The 19,334-nt window shown below is 40.2% G+C and overlaps 1 pseudogene; it reads right to left on the bottom strand.

Annotated features, from left to right (window-relative positions):
- Positions 1-11,265: 11,265 nt before the first annotated feature.
- On the bottom strand, positions 11,266-11,999 carry LOC129629743 (40S ribosomal protein S14-like; annotated as a pseudogene).
- Between the last annotated feature and the right edge of the window lie 7,335 nt (positions 12,000-19,334).

The raw sequence follows: 19,334 nt of genomic DNA, 5'->3' as shown, positions 1-19,334 counted from the left end.
TGCTGCAATGCAGCAAAAAAAAAAAAAAAAAAAAAAGAAGTAATAAATAGTAGCAATATAAATAATAGTAATAAATAGTCATAAAAGTACTAAATAAACAAAATAATCTTGAACTCATCAGAAACAACTCTCAAACAGTCAAATTACTAAGTTTTGGTGGACTTTGTTATACAGATACAGTAAAGTAGAATAGGTAATGGTAGTATGACTTTTATAATTTTCTTATATAGTAGCCATTTATCTACATGGCCACTAAAAGAAAAAAACTTTTTTTATGGGATAGTGAGAAAATACTTATAATTGTTAAACATGTCATATGTAAATATGTTTATTATGGGTAGTCCTGATGTAAAGGATGTGTAACACACCATTTACAATGAATAATAGAAATAGGATGTTATTTATTGTAAATTCCATAGAGCTAATTGATATCCAGATGATGTTTGGTTGATTTTTTTGATCTTGTGTTTCAGTAGATAGAAAACAGTTGCAGTTCAATCAAGATTTGACCGATGGCACCGCCTCTCACTCTGTTCTTCCCATTAAGCTTGTTGTCACTGTATCTGATATGTAATCCACTTGAAATGATTTTTCACCTTCACTAGATCTAGACTCATTAGCTTGAAACCTCTTTCAGCTTCAGCACTGCTCATTGCAATAGTGTTAACTATCTCTTTCACAGGGGATTAGAACATTGCTTGGTTTTAAATTCTTTGATAATGGTTATATTTACAACAAGCTCACAAAATGCTTGGCAATCAGCTCTTGCAAGGCGGTGTGATCTGGCTTTCAGCACATCACTCTTACCAACCTTTTCAGTTGCCTTTATTTTGAAATATGGGAAGGCTTAGGCGTAAAAATGGCTGTGAGTTTTATTACCTCCATTAATTTGTGAAGGAGCTTGCATAATCCTCTTTGTTTATATATAAATCATCCCTGTTTCCTGCCTGGTTTTGCATTGTCTGGATAAGAGAGAGTTAGATGCTGCACACTAATTATTCATTAATAAGCACAGATTAGTTGGTGCCCAGAAAATGCTTTTTCTAATGGATTCATTGAAAGTATCACTGGGTGACTGGAGAACTCAGCAAATGACTTTGAACAAGCACTTCTCACAGTGAATGGTGATTACTGAAAAGCAAATCATGCAATAAATTCCATCACTGACATTGTGATTGGAAAAGTGGCTAACCTGAGAAGTTCCCACTTCAGATTTTAGAAATGGAAAACTGCAATTTCCTGAAGCCAAATTGTCCCAGGTCCAATCCCAGACATGTTACTTACTTATTTACTTGCTGGACTTCAGGCAAATTACTATCTATTTTAGTTTTCTCATCTGTATAATGGGTATAGTAGGAATAGCTCCCAGGCATTTATGACAATGACATGAAGTGACCAATATATGTATAAGTGCCAGCTGTAATCGTCACTGTGTTACTGAACTTGTTTCATATTTTCTCTTGCAAACATCTGCCAGTTAACCCAGAGCACAAAATGCCTCATCCTGATCTTCGCCTCTGAATTCTTTTCACAGTGTGTTGTAGGTTGATGACTGCAGTGGCTAATGACTTGATTCTTGTCCAACTGAATGATGGCCAACATTCTTTATTTTACAATCCCCTCTCTTTTGGTCTTAATTTCAAACAAGGCTTGGGAGGCATTTCAGGACCCATTTGTCCTATGGTGCTAGAAATGCTCATTTCCAGGTCAGATGAGGATTTTGTTGGTGGGCCACTCAATGTGCCATTATTACTGGACTCTGTGTGTGCTTAGCTGTGCTCAACTCTTTGTGACCCTATGGACTTTAGCTCACCAGATTTCTTCTGTCCATGGAATTTCCCAGGCAACAATATAAGAACAGGTTGACATTTTTTCCTCCAGGGGATCTTCCCAATCTAGGGTTTGAACCCATGTCTCCTGCATTGGCAGGCAGACTTTTAACTACTGAGCAATGGGGGAACAGACATTACTGGACTAGGCCTCTTAACAGTAAGCAAATGCCTCCAGATCATCTATCTTACTGGTCTTTTATGATATTGGAAACTGTTGCCTCCTATTGCTTCTTCCCACTGTAATTGTACAGCTGTAAATTGCATTTACAGTTACAGTATTACAGTCATTGACCTCATACAGCTATATTATTGGTCAATCATTCCATGTTGCAAAGTCATCATTATTTTTATCAGCAGCTCAGTGAAACATTTAGTAATATTATAAGCAATAATCTCATAAAATAGGCAGAATACAAGTAATATAGCTGGTTACATTAATAAGGTCATAAGTAAGTATAGGTGTGGCCCAATATGTTCCCAGGTCACAGGACCAGTCTGTTTCGCACCAATCTTTATCTTTAAGGGAAATAATATATTGGCATTGTTCATAAATTTCACCAAAGTACAAGGTGAGTGATGGGTCATTATGAACATTTACAGGATTGAGAAAGGAATCTTATCCTCCAAGCATCAACATGGCTGATACCAGAAGGAGAAAAATTGACCTTTATTGTTGGGCAGGTATTTCTGCCATAAGAAAGGTCTGGTTAATGCAGAAGTCAGGTGCACACTGGAGGAGAGGGAGGAGGCCAAATTAGGCAAAGAAAACTTTTTGTTTAATTTCTTTGTCTTGCCTCTGATGAATTTTATTTTCATCAAAACGAAACAGTGAATTGCCTACATGACTGACTGATGAAAATTGGCACTAAGCTCAAAGATTATTCTTTTTTAAATGTTTTATTATTTTTATTGAAGTATAATTGAGTTACAATGCTGGTAATTGCTGTTGTACAACAAAGTGATTAGGTTATACATATATACACATTATTTTTTAAATATGCTTTTCCATAATGGTTCCTTATAGGATTGTTTTTAATTGGAGGATAATTGCTTTACAATTTGTTAGTTTCCGTTGTACAACATGAGTCAGCTATAAGTGTACATTTATCACCACCCTCTAGAGCCTCCCTCTCCTCACCGTCCCACCCCTCTAGGTCTCCACAGAGCACCAAAGTCACCTCCTGTGCTACACAGCAGCTTTCCACTAGCTCTTTATTTTATATCAAAGATTATTCTTTCACGTGTCTCTTGCAGTTTGTAATCTTTTGGCTGAGATGCACACAAGTGTATTTCAATGACCATAACATAGAACTATGTGGATCAAAGGCAGGATAAACAAGGTATACTTTCACTGGGGTATACATTTCATCTGCTATCCTACTGGGGTTTTACACCACCGACCACTGATTCTTGTGATGTTTACATCATATACTCTTTAAAAACATGCTACATAAAAGCAGCTGCAATGTCGTAGAAAGTTTCCAAGTGGGGATACCAGTGGCACAATTAGACTTGCCAATTTCAGGCAATTTCATTCAATATCAGAATTTTGTAACACATGACAGCATTTATGGCCCTTGATTGCCTGTCTTCTCATTTTAAAAGAGGGATAAAGCATCTATCTCTCAGGATTCTCTTCACAATTTAATGAAATAATTCCACGTTTGTGTGTACACATACATGTAAGCATTCAACACATTTTATTCACTAGTTGACATTATCCCCATTATTCTTAAAATTAGGGAGAGTAGGGTGCCAGCTGCTGCTTGGCAACTGCTACTCAGATTGATCACCTTTGAAACACTTTTAAAAACAAGTTGGATAAAAAGGAACAAAATTGAGTCATTTTTGAGATGTGGATGGACCTAGAGTCTGTCATACAGAGTGAGGTAAGTCAGAAAGAGAAAAACAAATATCGTATATTAATGGATATATGTGGAATCTAGAAAAGTGGTACAGATGAACTTATTTGCAGGGCAGGAATAGAGATACAGATGAAGAGAATGGACGAGTGGACACGGGAGGGAGAGGAGGTGGGGTGAACTGGAAGATTAGGACCAACACATATACACTACCATGTGGAAAATGGATAGCTAGTGGGAAGCTGTTGTATAGCACAGGGAGCTCAGCTCAAGGCTCCGTGGTGACCTAATAAGTGGGAGAAGGCAATGGCACCCCACTCCAGTACTCTTGCCTGGAAAATCCCATGGACGGAGGAGCCTGGTGGGCTGCAGTCCATGGGGTCGCTAAGAGTCGGACATGACTGAGCAACTTCACTTTCACTTTTCACTTTCCTGCACTGGAGAAGGAAATGGCAACCCACTCCAGTGTTCTTGCCTGGAGAATCCCAGGGACGGGGGAGCCTGGTGGGCTGCCGTCTATGGGGTCACACAGAGTCGGACACGACTGAAGTGACTTAGCATAGCATAGCATAGCAATAGGTGGGAGGGGTGGGAGGGGAAGGTGAGGGTGGGAAGGCGTTCCAGGAGGGAGGAGATATACAAATACATATGGCTGATTCACTTCTTTGTACAGCAGAAACTAACATGACATTGTAAAGCAATTATCCTCCAGTTAGAAAAAAAACACACTGGTTTTAATATATATATATATATATTTTAAATGAAGCAATCAGCCATAGAGTTTAACTTTGGGCAGATTTACAGTATGTTTTTAAATCTTGAAACTGTGCATTTTTAGTAGCATATTTATGAAAAAGCTGTGGGTTTTTTTTTCTCTTTTACCACTTACCATAGTAATTCTTTTGAAAACTCAAGCAGTAGGTAAGGCTCCCATTGTGCCTCAGTTCTGTTGAGGGAGATAAATGACATCAGGAAGATATTGAGAATGGATGTTCTTTAAAGTGCCTTCTGCCAGTACCATTCATGGCTAAACAAGGAAAGAAAAATCAGTGTGATCATGCCTAAACCCTCCTACTCTGCCTTTCTGCTTCTCCACACTTCTGTACATGTGTGCATATGTATATGCATATATTTATGTATTTGCATACACACTTGTGTACATATCTATGTATACACACAAACATGGATATTGTCACTTGAAGTGTAGAGAATAATCAAGGTCAGCAGAAACACAATGGAAATGGATAGCTATAAAATGGTATTTTTTTTTACATGTTCAAAGGCTGAAAATGTAGTCATGAGTTTAAATGAAAAAAGGACACCTCAGTTTTGGAGACTTTACAAGAAGCACATAGCACATGTAAATCAGAGTATATTTGAATACAGCATCAAAGAGAATGCTGGACTCAAGAAGGAGGGGATATATGTATACTTATGGCTTATGGCTGATTCACATCGTCTGGGAGAAACCAACACAATACTGTAAAGCAATTATCCTCCAATTAAAAAAAATTTTTTAAAAGAGAATGCTGGAAAGTAGCAGAAGGACCATTGGACAGGGTAGTGGTATAGGCTGGTGGGAGAAAGAGCTCTTGAATTGGCTGTGTTAAATCATATTTAAACTGAGATGACTGATTTTCCAATCAGTCTGTCCAAGCCCTGATAGCAATATGGCAGCCTTTGCAGAGCTTGGGACACAAGCCAATGGGATTTGCATGAGCATTTTAGCAAAATAAATGGAGATAACCATAATGGTTGACTGATGTGAGTCTTTTTTGGCAAATCCTACTACAAATGGACTATCTTCTTTTTTTGATCTCTTGGGGAGAGATCTGGAGATTCAGTCCCTGAAATAATATATTTTCACTCTTAGCTAAAGTGACTTGTGTGTTCTTTTTGCCTCATGACCCACTTCTTCAAACTCTATGAAAATTCACATAGAGTTTCTATGTCCTGGAAAGTTGTTTTTGTTATTTAGTCACTAAGTTGTATCCAACTCTTTTGTGACCCCAGTCAAGAATCCCAGAGTGAGTTGTAAAACAGAGAAATCTCAGCCTTTGAGAATTCACCACTTGTAAGTGGAGGCAGAATGGTATAATGTGTGTGTGTGTGTTAATTGTTCAGTCATGTCCCACTCTTTGGGATCCCATGGACTGAAGTACAACAGGCTCCTGTGTCCATGGGATTCTCCAGGCAAGAATACTGGAGTGGGTAGCCTTTCCCTTCTCCGGGGGATCTTCTGAACCTAGGGATTGAACCTGGGTCTTCTGCATTGCAGGCAGATTCTTTACCATCTGAGCCACTAGGAAAGCCTAGTATGATGTTAGTCATGCATTTTACCTCTTGTAAAAGCTACTTGTAAAATTTCTTCTCTGTCCTCCTTGGCACAGCTCAGGTGTAACAGGAAGCAACCACCAGCAGAGATACTGAATTTCAAGTACATTTTATGTGGAATGTCAAATACTGCTGAATCAGGGAGGCTAAATCCATTGCATCTGAATTACTCTCTCGGGATAGTTCAAGAGTACCTTGGGTACCAGAAATAATATTGGGCTGCAAGTTAGGGGACCAGCTGAGTGAGTTTCTAGTCTGGTCAGTTCAGCTTGCTGACCTCAGTTTCCTTGTGTATGATGTGAGAGGTCTCCTATTTAGTACTAAAACTATATTATTAAGTTTTAAAATCGAAAAAGGCAAGTCCAGGTGTGATGCAGACTTCACACAAAGTTAGTCAGAGCAGAGGGGCAAAAACATCATTGGATTTGCTTTCTTTTGTGTGATGGCATCAAGCCTAGAAAGTTCTTTCAAATTAGTAGCAATGATGTCTTCAGAGAATTCCAAGCTTCATCTTTATAGCCTCTGATCCAAAAAAGGGGGGAAAAAGTATATTTTAAAAAGTCATCTTTGTCAGTCCCAAATATACACTGTTGATACTATGAATAAAATAGATAAGTAACGAGAATCTACTATATAGCACAGGGAACTCAACTCAGTCCTCTGCATGCATGCTAAGTCGCTTCAGTCATATCTAACTCATTGGAACCCTTTGGACTATAACCTGCCAGGCTTCTTTGTTCATGGGATTCTCCAGGCAAGAACACTGGAGTGGGTTGCCATGCCCCCCTCTAGAGGATCTTCCTGACCCAGGGATCCAAGCTGCGTCTCTCATATCTCCTGCACTGGCAGGTGATTTCTTTGCCACTAACACCACCTGGGAAGTCCCACTCAGTGCTCTGCAGTGACATAAATGGGAAGGAGATCCAAAAAAGAGGGGATATACATATATATATATGCATATAGCTGATTCACTTTGCTGTACAGCAGAAACTAGTACAACATTGTCAAGCAACTATACTCCAATAAAATTAATTTAAAAAAGAAACAAAATAAAAATTTTCAAATCATCTTAAGTTCAAAAAGTCCTATGCAATTGGTTACAGATCACCATAACTGATATCTTTAGAGCTTATGATCCAACAGGAAAGCTACAATAATCCTTAAGAGAAATGATAAATATAGTACTATAGGAATCAAAAGACCCCATACTGTTAAGATGACAATTATCCTCAAATCGTTCTATACATTCAGTGAGATGCAGTCACCGTCCTGGAAGGCTTTTGCAGGCTGAGTGTGATGGCAGGATTCAAGACACCCCTATGACTGTGTCCTCCAGGTATTCATGCCACCGTGTGTCTTCTCTTCTTGAGTGTGGACTGGAGTCTGTGATAGAGAAACATCATATTGCTTATATGTGTGTGTGTGCACGTGTGCTCAGTTGTGCCCAACTCTTTTTCAAACCCATGGACTATAGCCCACCAGGCTCCTCTGTCCATGGGATTCTCCAGGCAAGAATACTGGAGTGAGTTGCAATTTTCTTCTCCAGGGGATCTCCCAGAGCCAGGGAATCTTTCAGAGCCAGGGATTGTACCCGCATCTGTCCCTCTCCTGCACTGGCAGGCGGATTCTTTACCACTGCACCACCTGGGAAGCCCATATTGCTTACAAGTAAAATCTAAAAAGAAATGATACAAATGAACTTATTTACAAAGCAGAAAAAGACTCGTAGACTTAGAGAATGAATTTATAGTTACCCCGGGGAAGGGCAGGGAGAAGGGATAGTTACGGAGTTTGGGATCTCCATGTACCCACCGCTATATTTAAAATGGATGTGAAGTTCCCAGAGTTACCAGATAAAATCATGTCTCCAAGAGACGTGGAGTTGAACACGAAATCTCTCAAATTCAACCTGATCCAACTCTATTTTGGTTTTTAACAAGGCTTGGATTAACACTGAAGGGGCACAGCCGATGAGAAAGAGGCCCTTCGAGAAAGGACTGCCTGCATAGATCAGTTTAGAACCTCCAGATTCAGGTGTCTGGTTTGGGATTTACGCTCCCAGGGAACAGTTTCGGACGAGTGGTCTGGAGGCTGTGAGCATAGCGGGGTGGGCCCGGAGGCTGTGGGTTCTCAGTGGTTAACTCGTACCTGAAGGTCATAGGGACCGGCTCTTGCTATTTATGCGCTTCCTTCATGTCTGAGCCCACAGGCGCGGAAGAATGAACTTCTATAACTGATCATAAGGCACAGAGCACAAAGCCTCTCTGCATATTAAAGGCATTATCGGTTGAAGGCAGATGGATGTCTTTCCACCCTCTCCGAAAGTCTCAGCTTTGTGGGGAATTTAAACCTCAGTTTTGAATTACAAATTTAATAATCCTAGTGATGGGAAAAGTAAGTTTAAGTACCCAAGTTTCTCCTGGGTTAGATGCAGGGAAAGCTCCCTTGCCTATAGGTGGACATAGTTCTTATTAACCGAATAAGATTTGCAAGTGCAACTGAGGTCCATACTCAGATGAGGCCCATATGCAAATGAGGTCCACATGCAAATGAAGTCCAAAAGTCTGACGCCGCCCCTGTAAGAGGCCACTGATCTTCAGCTTGTCCACCATTTAACCTTTTAACTCCTCTCTTGTAATCCTACATAGAACCATGGGCATGTATTTTACCATTACAAAGAAAATAAAATAAAGTATGACTCGAAAATCTATTGATTTTTTTCCTCTATGGACAGAAATAAAATAATGTACTGTTTTTTGTGTGTTTTTTTTAGTTCAAGGAACTATGGTTCTGTGCCAGTTCTAATTGAATGTTCAAAGAAGAAAAATGATTCTGTGAATCTCAGTGGAAGACTGAGTCCAGTTGAAGGTCAAGGTCTCTTTTCAGGGGCCAAAACCCATCAACAAATACTCACAAAAAGAAGAAAAGGTCAGTGAAATTATTTTTTTTAACTTGAAATAAACTACGTGTTTTTGATGTGGAATAGAATGTGTTGTATTGTTGCTATGTTATTATTAATCTTGTTTCATTTTACTTTTTAAATAAATCAAGCATTTGGCTTTATAGTCCATGAGGGTAGGTACCAAAACCATTTGATAAGCCAAAGTCTAATGCACATTACCTTGAAGAATGCTGGGGATGTAGCTGGTTACCAGACTCACTTAATGTCACACTGAGGTTGCATGGCCCCTCTTAGCTTGTGTTCTAAGGCAGCAGTGCCCAACCTCTTTGGCACCAGGGATGTTTTACAGAAGATAATTTTTCCATGGAAGACAGTGGGATAGGGGATGAGGGAGGGCATGGGGGGATGGTTTCAGAATGATTCAAATGCATTACATTTATTGTGCACTTTATTTCTATTATTATTACATCAGCTCCATTTCAGATCACCAGGCCTTAGACCCCAGAGGTTGGGGGCCCCTGTTCTAGGATCCAAGAGTCATGGAAACCTGAATGTCTTGACATTCTTAAGCCCACAGTGGGATGATCGCGAATTTGAAGATGTCCAAGATTTAGAAAATACAGGAATTAACAGAAATGTGTTGCTCCTCCGCCCAAGTCTTGGATATATCTCCTTCAGTTCCTGGGTTTCCTCTCCATTAGTTAGATCAGATCAGTGCCAGCACAGATCAGCCAGCACAGATGAGTGTGGTTTTGTGTTTAGTGGTACTAGGCAAGGCACAAAATTACGTTAACTCACTTAGAGAAAAATTATTTCCATTTCAATTCTCTTTAGGTTTTGGTCCCATTCGGAGGAGAGACTATTGGGTACTAGCAGGGTATTATGCTTTTTAATCTCCCTATTTGGCAGAGACCCAACTTCAGGCTTGGAATCTTTTCTATGTGAAAATCCCACAAGTACTTTATATTATTAATTTTTTTGTATTTTACTATTATCTTCTGTATCCGTCAGAATTCCATCAGAGAAGCATAAGTAAACTGAGTATTATAGAAAAAGAATTTATTATAGGAATAAGAGGTGATACCATTGTTTCCATCAGGGAAACATTGGCTGTCCTAGTCCCCAATGAGACTTTTTTTTTGCTGTGCTGAATCTTTGTTGTGGCATTTAGGCTGTTAGTTGCAGCATGTGGGATCTAGTTCCCTGAACAAGAATGGAACCTGGGCCTCCTGCACTGGGATTATGCAGTCTTAACCCCTGGACCATCACGGAAGTCCCCCTCCAAAAGACATTTTTGTTTGTAGTACCGACATTTAACATCTCATGGGTAGAGGCCTGGGATGCTACTGAACATCCTACTTTGTCTAGGACAGACAGATCACCACAACGAAGATTATCTGGTCCCAAATGTCAATAGTACCAATGTCAGATGAACCATGCCTAGAAGAATTGTGAGAGAAGCTGACAGAGTATGGAAACTCTATAGAGGGTTGTGACTCCAGACTAGGGGAAAACCAGTTTTCATTTATCGTGTACTATAAAGTTGCAAACAAATAAAAATCAAATTAAACAAAATGAGTACATTCAAAGGCCAAGACTAAGAAAAGGAAGATGTGGTACTCAAACAATGGCAAAAATTGGAAAATCATGCATAATTAACATGCTTGTGAAACATTAAAAGTAATTCTAATATTTCTCCCAGTTTTGCTGTAACATTGTCTTTCTGAGGCTGACAGGCCAACATTGCCTGAGCAATATCCATTCATCCTGTGTGTCATAGTAACAGTGCTCTGATAAGTCCAGGTAGCTATAAGCAAGGTTAAAGTAGACTAGTTTTCACAATCTATTTTTGGACAGTGAGATTTAAGTGGAAACTATTGAGTAGAATTTCCATGAAAACCCCTTAGAAGAATGCTGACTTAGTTTGGCATTTAGCCTTTTATAGTCTTCCCATTTCCTGGAATGCTGATGCAATGACTAGTGCAACAGAAGCCTGTGATCACCATGAGACAACTTTGAGGATGAAATCAAATGACAAAGATGGCAAACTGGAAAGACAGAATGAGCCTAAAAGATAATGGCAATGAAAATTCCCTGGCACTAGCCCTGGACTACCCACTATGGAATTTTCTGTTATAAAAGAGGAAGAAAAAAGTCTGTCTTGTTTAAGCCTAAGTTTATTTATGCTAAACTGTTTACCATTATTGAATCTCCACCTTTTAGCTTCACTTTCAAACTCCATTTCCAGTAAATAATATTAACTTTAGTTTTCCCTTTTTCTCTCACAGTTTAGTGAGAAGAACTATTTATTTATTTATTACATCAAAGCAATTTTTTAACAGAAAGCAATAATTTGAGGAGTCCTGTTCACAGACGGTGACCATGGTGACCCCCCCTTCCTGCAGGTGCTGTCAGAGAGGATGGGGGTGACATCCTCAATCCACCCAATCTTCATCCCTGAGCAGGCGAGGGCTCTGAGGCTGACTGGGCTCCTGGTCCAGGAGTCTTGGTCCTATTTCCTCCTGTGGCCTGGAGTTTGATGGGGAGGGCAGTAATGCCCAGCTCCTTGCCTCTCTGGTCTACATCCTGGGCAGCCAATATGGCAGTGTATAGAGATGACTCATCTCGGTCAGCCTTCATCTTCATCCCACCAGTTACATGGCAGATGGTTTCCTTGCCAGGGAGATCAGTGACTTGCACACAAGTGTCATTGAAGGTTGCAAAGGTGTGGCACACACCAAATACATTTTCTCCTTCATCCACCTGAGGGCCAAGGCTGATGACCTGTTCTTCCTTTTTTCTTTCCCCTTGCGAGGTGCCATTTCTGCGCGTCTTCTCCAGACTCCGCCACCGGAAAGAGAGGCAGAAAAACTATTTATTGCAGAAAAACCATGACAACTTCCTTTTGCTCTTCCAATTGCTAAACAAAAGGGACTTGTCACCTTAAAAAAAGGGTAGAACTTACTCATTGTCTGTCTCTAAACTTTATGACAAATCTGTATCTGCTCTTGTAACAAAGCTGGTTCCTATGGTTCCTTCCCCAGGGGCAGACCCTTTCCCCATATCCTCTGCTTTAGCTCCTCGCTGAAGCACCTAGATAATAGTATCTGATGCATATTTCCCGAGTTTTTCTACAGATGCTAGAACCCTTATCCAAAGGAAGATGTTAACTGCTTGAGGACCGTAGCCCCTAGACCTACTGGAGCCTAAGGTTTAACCCGTGTGACATCGTCTCCTTACCAGACCATCAATTTATCAGAGAATGGTGCACTAACTGATCACATACCTTGTGTACCCTCTTCTTCACCTGGCCGTTAAAAATGCTTTGCTGAAACCCACTGGGGAGTTCAACCTTTTTGAGTACTAGCTGCTCTGGGCTCTACTTGGCACCCGTAGTAAATGCCGCACTTTCCTTCACCGCAACCCCATGTCAGTAGATCAGCTTTATTGTATGTGGGCAAGTGGACTCAAGTTTGGTTCTGCAACACTGTTATTTAATAGGGAAAAGAATCGGTGGCTTTGCATACCACTAAGCATCAAAATCAGTGGTTCTCAGCTAGGGGCTGACAAGCTGCTCTCCTTGGGAAAAGCTGGTAACTCAAAGACATTTTTGGTTGTGACCATGCAAGGCGTGGAGTAGAGAGTGGAATCCAGGGATTCTGACAGCATCCTACAATGTAGAGGACAGCCCCCAAGAAAGAACCATCTGGCCCAGCATCAAGCATTTATGTTGGGGAACCCTTATTTAAACAAATCATTTAATTAAAGAGATTTTCACTTGAGGGAGGCATGATCGTGTGAGAATAAGGAAGCCACTCTTTTTCTAAGAGATGAAAACTATTTTTAAAACATGTTCTTGTTAGTGGTTGTTGCTGCTCCAAGTCCCAGCATTGCTGTCTTGGAGATAGCAAGAGACAAATTCCCAAGACCAAATCTCTGTTCATTTCCAGAGAGAAACACGGAGTATTCCTCTCTGCAGATAGTTTAAATTCTCAGCATCTTCTTGGCAGCAAGAATTAACAATGGGTGAACGACTTGTACAAGGACTTGTAATCAAAAGCTCCGAATTACTGGGTAGACAGTGTTGAGATTGGATTTTAAAGATTAGTCTGGGTAATAAGGAGGGTTCAATAATTGACAGCTTTCACTAATGGCTCTAAATTGCAAATCAATGTTCTTTGTTCTCTGCTTCCATAAATGTATGTATGAAGGAGAAAAAAAAAATCCATACATGGTCCTTGAAAAATTCTGCAAAAACCTAACTCAACTCTTAAGAAACTAAACCTTGGCATCACGAATACCAGATAATTTCAGAAAATGTATATATGCCTGCCCAAATATGAATAGTTTTTCAACAATAGTTGGTGAAACAATGCCAGTTCCCCAAAGTGAAAGGCAACTATTGATTTTAGTTCCCTAAATCTTCTACTAAAGTGAAAAAATGAAAGGACGATTCTGAGTCTTTTCACTATAATGGTTTAATACGACACTCATGAATTTTTAAGAACCTTTTACTTTATTGAAATATAGCTGATTAACAATGTTGTGAGAGTTTCAAGTGATCCGTGAAAGAACTCAGCCATACATATACATGTATCTATTCTACCCCCAACTCCCCACCTATCCAGCTACCACATAATGTTGAACAGAGTTCCCTGTGCTATAGAGTAGGTCCTTACTGGTTATTTAAATACAGCAGTGTGTATATATCCCTCCCAAACCAACCATCCCTTCCCGCCACCCTTCCCCCAACACTCACGGATATTTTGACCATATTCTCAAAGAGACCTACTGTAGGGGGACAGACCCACCATGTAGAATATCCATGAACTTACCCGCAGAAGCCATATAAGGGAAAGCTTGACCACAACTACCCTGAGTTTAGAAGGACTCCCGATGATTCCTCCAGAGCATGAGCAGGTGGGAGGCCCATAGGATCTGGTCTGAGACCACCCTTCATGGCAGTTTGTTCTACCTCCCTCAAAATGGAGCAGTCGACAGCCAAGTCCTCAGGAACAGGGTGGCAGTCACTGGGTCCTTTTAAGCATAGGACAAGGCCTGTCGGGAGCTACCTCCTGTGTCTATTGGTCCTTTCTCCATCTATGAGAGTGATACACCATCTGAACCTAAACACAGCTTGTTGTCTTTTAAAAGATATATCTTTATTTGGCTGTGCCAGGTCTTAGTTGTAGCACATGGGATCTTTAGCTGCAGTTTCTGGGATCTAGTTCCCTGGCCAGGGATTGAACACTGGCCCCTCTGCATTGGGAGCACAGAGTCTTAGCCACGGGACCACCAGGGAAGTCCCTGTTGTGTCTATCACTGCACCCTGTCTGGCCTTCACTTTGACTTTGCCTTGTGTGGTGTGCTGACATCCCAGGCCCACAGTGAGGAAGAGCTCATCTAGGACAATGGGGATTTAGTTATCTGACCAAGCATGGAAAGAGATTAGGATGCTGACCAGAAATAGCTCCTTCTCATAGTAAATCAAACACCAGTAGTTCCCAGGGAAGGCAATGCAGGGAAATGGGATTATTATCTGTAAGTTGGCAGTGGACACCATGTTGAACTAAAGATACATGCTCTTTCTGAAAGGGGGCTGCGCCAAGCTCCAGGTAATTCCGTGGAGGAATGTGAGCCTGAAATTACTGCATTTTTTGATCATTCTGCATGCATGTTAAGTTGCTCCAGTCGACTTAAGTTTGGAGAAGTTTGGGACTCTTTGCAGCCCTATGAACTGTAGCCCACCAGACTCCTCTGTCCATGGGATTCTCCAGGCAAGAATACTGGAGTGGGTTGCCATGCCCTCCTCCAGGGGATCTTCCCAACCCAGGGATCAAACCAGCATCTCTTATGTCTCCTGCGCTGGCAGGCAGTTCTTTACCACTAGCACCACCTCTACCCACATATAATGCACACCTGACTCTATATGGCCAGCCATTTTATACAAGATTATTATTTCTGATCTGATTTTGCCTGAGAACTAAGTTCAATTGCTAGGTCTATTCTGTTGTTGTTGTTCAGTCACTCAGTCATGTCCAACTCTTTGCATGGCACCTCACTCCAGCACTCTTGCCTGGAGAATCCCATGGACGGGGGAGCCTGGGGAGCTGCAGTCCATGGGGTCACTGGGAGTCGGACATGACTGAGAGACTTCACTTTCACTTTTCACTTTCATGCATTGGAGAATGAAATGGCGACCCACTCCAGTGTTCTTGCCTGGAGAATCCCAGGGACGGGGGAGCCTGGTGGGCTGCCGTCTATGGGGTCGCACAGAGTCGGACATGACTGAAGCGATTTAGCAGCAGCAGCAGCAGCAGCAGCACGCCAGACTTCCCTGTCCATCACCATCTCCTGGAGTTTGCTCAAAATCATGCCCACTGAGTCAGTGATGTGACCCAATCATCTCATTCTCATTCTGTTGGACTAGGCATATATCTTTCCTGTATATGTGAAAGAAGGCTGGCTTTTATAAGTTTAGGTGATTACAAATATAAAAACATTCAAATAACAGAAATTTGAATTAAGACTGCTGTAAGCAAGATGGAAATTGGTCTCTTCACATAATAGAGTAAAAGGAATGAAATAATGCCTTTTGTAGCAACTTGGATGGACCTACAGATTGACATACTGAGTAAAGTAAATCAGAAGGAAAAAGAGAAATAGTGTATGACATTCCTTATATATAGAATCTAAAAAGAAATGAAACAAATGAACTTAGTTACAAAACAGAAACATAGTCACAGACTTAGAGAATGAACTTACGGTTAACCGGGGGTGGGGTGGAGACGGAAAGAGGGAAGGGACAGTTAGGGAGTTCGGGATTGACATGGACACGTGCTATATTTTAAATGGATGACCGAGAAGGACCTACTGTATAACACAGAGAACTCTGCTTATTGTTATGTGGCAGCCTAGATGGAGGGTAATTTGGGAGAATGGATACATGTATATATGTGGCTCAGTCCCTTTGCTGTTTACCTGCAACTCTCACAACACTGTTAATCGGCTATACTCTAATATAAAATAAAAAGTTTTAAAAAGGGGGAAAAAAGAAGGAAACTGATCTTTTCACATAATAGTGAGTCCAGTGTACAATAGTCAAAGGTCTCGGAGGCCAGTTGGTTCAGGGACTAAAGGCTTTAGCCAGGGCAATTAAGCAAGAAAATAAAAATGTCAGGTGTCCAGGTTAAAAAGGAAAATGGCGTCATTCAAGCATACACAGTCAGGGGTAAAGAACCTTAGAACCATCTCCTTCTTACTCTGCACTGGGAAAAGGCAATGGATGAGCCCGGGACACAGAGCTTGAAAAGAGAAGGCAAATCAGGAGAGAGCAAAGATTGTTTAGATGGAATTATATATTTAAAACCTTCTCAGGACTTCCTTGGTGGTCCAGTGGTTAAGAATCCACTTTACAATGCAGAGGATGTGGGCTCCATCCATGGTTGAAGAACTAAAATTCCATGTTTCATGGGGCAACTAAGTCTGTGTGCCACAACTAGAGAAAACCTGCACACCACAACTAAGACCAGTGCAGACAAATAAGTAAATGATAAAACCTTCTCATAAAGGAAAGCCCAGGCCCAGACACAGAGCTTCACTGGTGAATTCCAAATATTTCAGAAGGATTAATACTAACTCTTCACAAAATCTTTCCCAAAATGTAAAGAGGAGGCAACATTTCTCTGTTTATTCTTGAGGCCCAGTATTATCCGATACCACAGTCCTGCAAACACCACACCAGGAAAGAAAACTACAGACCCACATCTCATCAGTATAGATGCAAAAATCCTCAACGAAGTACTAGTGGGCTAATCCAGTGACATATGGAAAATAATATATACTATGGCCAACTGGGATTTATCTCAACCATAGGAAGTCATTTTAACATCTGGAAACTAATTAACGTAGTACACTCTACCAACAGAATAAAGGTCAATGACCACATTATTATCTCAATAGACTCAGAAAGTACTTTGTGAAATTTAATACTCTATCATGATAAAAAGCTTAACAAAATAAGAATGTAAGAGAGTTTCCTCAAAACTGAAAATATCATCTACAAACATTCCACAGTTAACATCAAACTCAACAGTACTGAATGTTTCTTCTTAATCATGAAAGACACAGATGTTTCCTCCTACAACTCCCTTTCAACACTGTTCTGGAGGTTTTAGCCCAGGCAATTAGGCAAGAAAATAAAAATGTAAGGTATCCAGGTTTAAAAGGAAGGCGTTAAACTGTGCTATTTGCAGATGGCATGATTTTCTATTTAGAAACTGCTTAGAAACTCATTTTAAAAAACCTTTTAGAACTAATGAAAGAGTTCAGTAATGCAGCAGGCTTGCAGGAGATAAGATAAATATATAAAAAATTGGTTGTATTCCTATATACTAGGAATGAATAATACAAATTAAATCAAGCAAACAATTCAATCTGCACAAGCTGCATAAGAAAAAAATACTTAAGAAAAATGTAACAAAAGAAGTAGAAAGCTTGTACTCTGAAAGCTATAAAACAGTGTTGAAAGAAATTAATTTTCTAGCTTGGGCATACAGTCAAGAAAATAAAACACAAGACATCAAAATTGGAAGGGAAAAAGTAAAACTATACCTAATGTAGGTGTTGTAATTTTATACACAGAAAATCCTAGGAAATTCACATTAAAACTATTAGAAATAGTTAATTAATTCAGCAAGTTTCCAAATTAGCTGTATTTCTAGACAGTAGCTATGGGGTTGCACAGAGTTGGACACGACTGAAGCGACTTAGCAGCAGCAGCAGCAGCAATGAGTAAACTGAGAATAAAATTACCAAATAAAAAAACTAAAATGGCAGTAAAAAATGAAGTACAAATACATTTTAACAAGAGATACAAACTTAAACACAAAACTAAAAATGGTTGAAAGAAATGAAAGATGATTTAAATGAATAGAAAGATATCCCATATTTCTGGATCAAAAGACTTATACTATTAAGATGATAATACTCCCAATCTGATCTAAATTTAAACAGAACCCTTGTAAAAATTAAGCTGACTTCTTGGTGGAAATGACAAACTAGTTGTAAGATTCAGATGGAAACACAAGGAACCCAGAATAGCCAATCTCGAAAACAGGAAAACAAACTTGGAGGGAGGATTCACATCTCTCAATTTCAAGACTTAATACAAAACAGCAGAATAAAAGCAAGGGATCAGCTTACAGAAAAATGGAATAGAAGACCAATAATAGCACATATTGACGAGCAATTGGTAAAATTTCAACGCCGGTTCACCACTGACAGGAATGCAAAATGGTACAGTTGCTGCGGAAAACAGCTTGGCAATTCTGCAAAATAGTAAGTATCATGTTATAACTAGCGTTTTGCCGTAGGTTTTCACTTTCGTCTCAGATTCAAAGGATTTGTTAACAATCAAGCCACTTACTCTATACAAATAAATGATACCGATATTTGTTAGAGAATTATCTAGCTTATTTTCAATATACTAACATTAAAAGAAAGGAGAAATAGAAACAGCAGAGAACATGTGACCAAACTAGGTTTTGATCAACCTCCAGACTCAAATAGCGCTGGGAAGTCCCATGTCCGAGCACATCTGGAGTCCCAGCTGGGAAAAGGTCCCAGGCAGGGCATCCGATCTGTAGGTGAGACTTCAAAGATTGCAGTTCGGGTTCTGCTTGTAATCCCAGGACTCTAACTGATATCATCATCAACCTATGAGCAAATTGCAGCCCTGGTTTCATGTTAATGCTGCTTGTTTAGTCGTGTAAAACTTGGACTGTTGTTACGCCTAGGACTTGGTTGGCCAGTGCCCCTTCAGGGACTCAACAATTTCAAGATTTGTCCCTTAACTTATCTATGGGGCTACAAATCTTGCCCTCACAGCGGGTGCTCGATATCCTCACAGTCAGGGCAGTGTCCAGGCAGGTTACAAGCAAGGTCAGAGGCCTGCTCAGCTTTGCCACTGAAGCCTAAAGAAGACTATTTAATTTCCCTAACACCTAGCATGTGCCTGGAAGAGAAATGAAGCCATGCATCCACACAAAGACTTGGGCATTAAGGCTTCTAACAGTAGTATTCAGTTCAGTTCAGTCACTCAGTCGTGTCCCACTCTTTGCAACCCCGTGGACGGCAGCACGCCAGGTTTCCCTGCCCATCATCAACACCAGTAGTATTATTAATACTAGCCAAAAAATGGAAACAACTCTAATATCCACCAGTCATGAGTAGATAACTAAAATACAATGGAATAATATTCAGCCACTAAAAGGAATGAAGTATGTGCTACATCATGAATGAAACAAAAATATTATGTTAAGTGAAATAAGCTATTCACAGATATTCACATATTGTACGATTTCCTTTGTGTAAGATGTCTAGAATAGGAAAATCTATAGTCAA

Source organism: Bubalus kerabau, chromosome 16 (assembly GCF_029407905.1).
Source record: "Bubalus kerabau isolate K-KA32 ecotype Philippines breed swamp buffalo chromosome 16, PCC_UOA_SB_1v2, whole genome shotgun sequence".
Lineage (NCBI taxonomy): Eukaryota > Metazoa > Chordata > Mammalia > Artiodactyla > Bovidae > Bubalus > Bubalus kerabau.
This window is presented reverse-complemented; position numbering and strand designations above follow the sequence as displayed.